This window comes from Pelodiscus sinensis, chromosome 4 (genome assembly GCF_052426305.1).
Source record: "Pelodiscus sinensis isolate ZL-2025 chromosome 4, ASM5242630v1, whole genome shotgun sequence".
NCBI lineage: Eukaryota > Metazoa > Chordata > Testudines > Trionychidae > Pelodiscus > Pelodiscus sinensis.
The window spans coordinates 113,349,984-113,356,548 of record NC_143055.1 but is presented as its reverse complement, the minus strand read 5'-3'; positions in this window follow the sequence as shown (position 1 = coordinate 113,356,548).

The window sequence follows — 6,565 nt, the reverse complement described above, 5'->3', positions numbered from 1 at the left end:
TTATTAAAGAGCTGAATTACAAACCCTGGATCCAAATACTTCTGATTTTTGGGAAATTTGAAATGGACATCTGATTTTTACAAACAATTTTCTATTCCTCATTGCTCATATTTATTAATATTTTGGTTATAATGAACATCAAGCTCAAGTGAAAAATGCACCTAATGTAAAATACCAGATACTATTCTTATTATTTACCATTTGTTGTAGGATAGTGGTGCAAGCCATCAACCAGGATCCTGTTATGTTCAGGCCCTCTAATGGGAGGGAGCGGAGGAAGAGAGAAAGGGGCAACTGCCTTAGATCCCAGCGATTCTTAAATGAGATGCCAAATGCACTACTACACACTTAGGAGTGAACAAGGGTGTAACAGCCAAAGTCATGAAACAGGGTCTTGCTGGTTTAGGCTCAGCTCTGTGAGTTAATACAATAAATGGTGCAGTTTACAGTCCTGCCCTTTTAGTCTAGATTCTGGGTTAAGGAAATGCAAGGACCAGAGGTACATGGGTAGTCTTCTACCCTTTTCTTGGCTTACTGTACTAGCTGCGCTCTGGCCTTCTCCCTGCTCTGCTTTTCTCTAATCATCCTCAGTTGCATAAAGGAAGAGCAAATTGAAGAGAAAGGCTTTCATAGTTCCAGGAAAGATGTCCCAAATGAAGATTCTGTAATCTGAAATCAGTCATCTTTTTACTGTGCTGTTTCTAAATCAGTTTCCTCAGTTTGGCTGCTTTGAAAAATTTCCCTACAATACAGAAAAATGGACCGTTCTTTCGGATATGAGTAATCCCCAGGAAACAGTGGGAACAATTGTTCTGTGATTAAATCCTCTTTTGTCTATCAAAATGAGATCTAAGATTGCATCCAACACCGAAGAATGTTTTTTTGAGTATTGCCATCTGTAATTGACTTTGTCATCTACAATATTTAGAAATTCCAAATATGTTTTAGTACTGGCAGCATTTAATTGAATTCCATAAAAGACAGAGCTTTTACATATTTTAAACCTATAAATCTAATTTGAATACCAGTACACTATACAATTTGTGCTGATGATGCATGCTGTAAATAAACTTAGACACAAGCAGGTGCTAGTTACTCCGCACCAAGTACAATTGTTTTCTAGTGGAGAGAGTAGTTTGCAGAGAATGTGTGCACACCTACCAGAAATACAAACTGTGACCATTTTATTTTTAGATCCAGATTTTCCTCAGGTAAGAAACTGCACCAGTTGTATCACAGAGTATATTATATTTGAATTACTTACTGATACCACCGAATGATTCACTGCACAATTCTTCCTATAAAGTACCATGGGCTTAGAAAAAGATTTATATAGCTCCAAATCAGAGATCACATTGTACTCTAACAAAGCCAAACTAATGGAAAGAGGAACAGCAATTTTATTATTCTTTTAAAACATTGTGAAGATCAGAATAATAGGAGTGTTGTGAGCAAGATACGAGAAGTCATTCTTCTGCTCTACTCTGAGCTGATTAGGCCTCAATTGGTGTATTGTGTCCGGTTCTGGGTATCACATTTCAAGAAAGATGTGGAGAAATTGGAGAGGGGCCAGAGAAAAGTAACAAAAGCAAATGAAGGTCTAGAAAACATGACCTTTGAGGGAAGATGGAAATAATTGGGTTTGTTTAATTTGAAAAAAAGAAGACTGAGAGGGGACACAGCAGCGTTCAAGTACCTAAAAGGGGGTTACAAGGTGTCATTGGAAACAAAAAGTAGGCTGCATTATCCCCTGCTAACATGTTTGTCTGAGCAATTGGCTGAACATGAAGTAGGAGTGAGTAGACTTGTAGGCTATAATGTTTTATTTTTGAATGCAGTTATTTTTGTACATGTAATTCTACATTTGTATGTTCAACTTTCATAAGGAGATGGCACTCTAGTATTTGAACTAGGTGAACTAAAATACTAGCTCTTTTGCAGTGAAGTATTTGTAATAATAATAAATATAAAGTGAGCAGCAGGTCCTTTATACTCTGTGTTCTAACTGAAATCAGTATATTTGAAAATGTAGCAAACATTCAACATATTTCAATAAATGATATTCTATTATTGTTTAACATCACAATTATATTTTTTAATTTGTTCCATTGATTGTGATTAATTTTTAATTGCTTGACTGCCCTATAAACTATCTATTGACCTACTGGACTCTAACAATTGATTAATCTTTTATTAAAATATTTATCTATCATTTATTAACCCTTTATAAAGTACATGTCAAATCTCTCTAGTCTGGCACCCTTAAGATCTGACTGGTGCTGAAACAGAAAATTTGCCCAACTATGGAAGGTCAATATTATCTAGCAGCATTATCATCACTTCCACTGCTTACTGGGCTCTTAGAAGACATTTAGGGGTAAATTAGAGCTAAACAGAAGCACAGAACACTGAGAGTCAGGATTAGTGGCTGTAAACAAACTTTATGGAATTGCAGGAAACTTTGCCACATTCATAATAAGTGGACATTTGGCTAACTAAAATCATGCTGGCCCATGGATGTGCCAAACCAGAGAGTGCTGGACTGGAGAAGTTTATATAGTGAACCTTAATATTTAATTTGATCCAGTATCTTGACCTCCCTTGTAGCTGAAAAACCAGATCTTATCACTGGTTTTATAAAGATTAGATGTATTATAACCTTCAGAACCAGAACTAAACAAAATGTTTGTAAGTAAACAAAGCCACATGAAGCTTGAATGGTTTTGTGTTTTGCAACAAAACTCAGATCTTTGGCCAATATCCATTTTGTTTTACCCATGTGACTTTAGCTGCACTGTTTAAGGAAGTTGAACAGGATTTGGCTGTCTTTTACCCTGGTGCATATTTGCACTCACTCTATTTATCAAGATTTTCTATATTGCTGTTAATGTACTTGTCACCAGCTCCCTGGGCTATCATCAGAGCTTGTACCCAAGACCTCTTCTTCTTAAAGTATGAGCCTTTTCTGCTTGAGCTAAAGGACCTAGGGCTTGTCTTCACTGACTTGCAGCTCAGACTATGGGGATGTGAATAGCAGTGAACACCTGAAATATATTAATATCAATTAGGCCCCTTTTAGTTTGCACCCCAACACCCACACAGGGGAATGACAGTGCAGCACTTGTTAGTCACACTCCTGAAGTCCAACCTATTGCAGCAATGTAGACATAGCACTGGTATCCTAGCTATAACAGGATCATTAACATCTTACTGCAGCCAGGGAAAGGGGGAGGGATGGACAAAGATCCATGTTGTACTAGAGACAGTTAAAATCTCAAAACTAAGGGGTATGTAAGATCAGCAAAGAAAATCTTCCTTTAAAAATTCAGGCTCAAAAAGTGGTTGATTATTAAGCAGCTTCCCTAATGAGAAAAGAGAAGTTACTTTCCAGTAACAGAAGTTATTCAACAGTGCTACTTCTGCATAGTCCCACTTTTTGCATTAATGTGCCTATGCTGTGAGCTTTCAGAAACTTCTATAGGGCATTCACCACTCCCATACAATCCTGAGGCCATAAAAGCGGGAGGTTTTTTGACTCCGATATGGGAATACACAGCAGCCCCTTGAAGAAGCAAGCCCAGGTACCAAAATTCTGTAAATGACAAGGGTAAACACAAAGAGTGAATCACAAAGCTCTGCCATCTGTCTGAGTTTTCACCACTCTAGACTCATTGTTCTTCTGACTGTGTGTGTGCTGCAACCTATCAAACTTCTGCTCCCCTCTGATGGGCTAATAATTCCCACTGGGCTAAAGTTACGTTAAAGCTCCTGTAACATGATTTAACAAGTATGGAAGCTGCTCCCAGTTCTTTGGGAGGTGTTTATTCTCTCAAATCACAGTACTGTTTGCTACCGAGTGAGCAAACAGTCACCTGTATGGTACCATTACCTTTACTTGAAAACCACTTCTATACCTAACACAAAATACAAATCGGTACGTATCCATGTGATAGAACGAAGGGTATGTCTACACTACAAAGTTAGTTCGAACTAACGGACGTTAGTTCGAACTAACTTTAATAGGTGCTACACTAGCGCTCCGCTAGTTCGAATTTGAATCGAACTAGCGGAGCGCTTAGTTCGAACTAGGTAAACCTCATTTTACGAGGACTAACGCCTAGTTCGAACTAGCTAGTTCGAACTAAGGGCTGTGTAGCCCTTTAGTTCGAACTAGTGGGAGGCTAGCCCTCCCCAGGTTTCCCTGGTGGCCACTCTGGCCAACACCAGGGAAACTCTATGCCCCCCTCCCGGCCCCGGACCCCTTAAAGGGGCACGGGCTGGATACGGTGTCCGTGCCAGGTGCAAGCCTGCCAGCACCCAGCTAGCAGACCCAGCACCTGGCACGGCACAGAGCCACCCATCCGATGCCCCCCAGCCCACCCCCCCTTGCCGGGACCAGGCTGGCGGCTCCCGGGAGCTTGCCCTGGACCGCAAGAGGCGGGCACCTTCCTGGGCTAGTGCGGACATCGTGGACCTCGTCCACGATCTCTGCACTAGGCACAGGAAAGTGGCCGGCTAGGGCAGGAGAGCTGCCAGCCTGGCCACCCAGGACCAGGTGTGCATGAAAATCAAGGGGGTCCACTAAGACCCCAGACCCTGAGCCCTGAGCTTACAATGGCCGTCCTGGGTCAGACCAAAGGTCCATCTAGCCCAGTAGCCTGTCTTCCGACAGCGGCCAACCCTAGGGACCCTGGAGGGGATGGACCGAAGACAGTGACCAAGCCATTTGTCTCGTGCCATCCCTCTCCAGCCTTCCACAAACTTTGGGCAGGGACACCACTCCTACCCCCTGGCTAAGACTACTCCATGGACCCATCCTCCATCACTTTATCTCACTTCCCTTTCAACTCTGTTCTAGTTGTAGCTTTCACAGCCTCCTGCAGCAAGGAGTTCCACAGGTTAACTAATTGCTTTGGGAAGAACAACTTTCTCTTACTAGTTTGAAGCCTGCTACCCATTCCTTTCCTTTGGTGTCCTCTAGTCCTTCTTTATGGGAACTCAGGAAGAACTTTTCTGAATGCACCCTCTCCACCCAACCCCTGCTTTTAGAGACCTCTATCCTGTCCCCCCTCCGTCTCCTCTTTTCTAAGCTGAACAGTCCCAGTCTCTGTAGCCTTTCTTCATCTGGGACCTGTTCCCAACCCCTGATCATGTTAGTTGCCCTCCCTTCTCCCAGCCTTTCTCTTCCCCTCTCCCACCTCCTTTTCCCAGTCTCCCCTAGTTTTTTTCAATAAAGACAGAGTCAATGTTGGAAGAAACGTTATCTTTATTTTGTACATCAATAAGAAGGGGGGCTAGGGAAGGGTAAGTGGAAGGAGGTGAGGGAGGAATGGGGTACGAGCCCCCGATGGGGAGGACTGGGCTGGCTCTGCGGGCTTCTGGGGGTGGAAGCTCTCCTGCAGCCCCCCAATTACTCCCTTTCCCCAGATGGCAGCCTGCGGCAAGTGCAGCCGGGCTGATGGCCGAGTGGTGTGATGTGCCCAGTGTGGGCACTCAGGGCACTCCAAGCCAGAACTTCTTTGCAAGCGGGGCACCCCTTAGAACTGTGTGTCCGGGGTGGGGGTCGGGACCCTTTAAGCGCAGCCCTCGGCTAGCCTGAGACAGCATCTCCATGCTCTAAGTCCTCCTTTTATGCCCTGCCGGCACTGCTTCCGGCCATCCTTAAGCCCTGTTCAGAGTTCACTCAATGTGGACTTGCTAGTTCGAACTAGCAAAACGCTAGTTCGAACTAGTTTTTAGTTCTAGATGCGTTAGTTCGAACTAGCTTAGTTCGAATTAACTAATTCGAACTAAGTTAGTTCGAACTAGCGCTGTAGTGTAGACGTACCCTAATATATTACATTCCGTGAAAAGTGGTTGTTCAGACCAATTGACTTCTCTTATTCATACTGTCCACATCCATCTTCCTCATCTCTGCCATTCCGCCTAGCTGCATTCAGTGGCTAATGCTTTTTCCTCAGATGCCAAGTTCCTATTCAAGTCAATGAGATCCATGAATTGATCCAAAGATTCATTTTGATCCAGTCTGTCAAACTAGCAATCAAGAGTACAGGTTGAACATCTCTAGTGTTAACCATCTGTGGCCCAGCATGATTTTCGTTAGATAGATGTCCACTATGGGTGTGGCCAAGTTTCCCATGGTCCCATAAAGTTTTATAGCCACCCATCCTGGCTTTCAGTATTCTGTATTATTTAGCTCTAATTTACCCCCTAAATGTCTTCTAAGAGCCCAGTAAGCAGTGGAAGTATTGGTAATGCTGCTAGACAATATTGACCTCCAATGGTCTGGCAAATTCTCTGGTCTGGCACAGGTCAAATCCCGAAGATGCCAGACTAGAGAGGTTCAACCTGTACTACATTGATAAAGACAAGATGCTTAGAAAAAGATTGGTGGAAATAGCAATTACAGGGAAGTCAACAGAGAGGCTTTCATTGTGAACACTTGCATTAAATACTATGGCAAAACAATATTTGGTCTTGCAAGATTCCCTCAACACTGTTTTAGTCTTGTGGTACATATAGCAGAATGACAAGTTATCAGTCTTCCTCATGTTTCCTCCCTGGA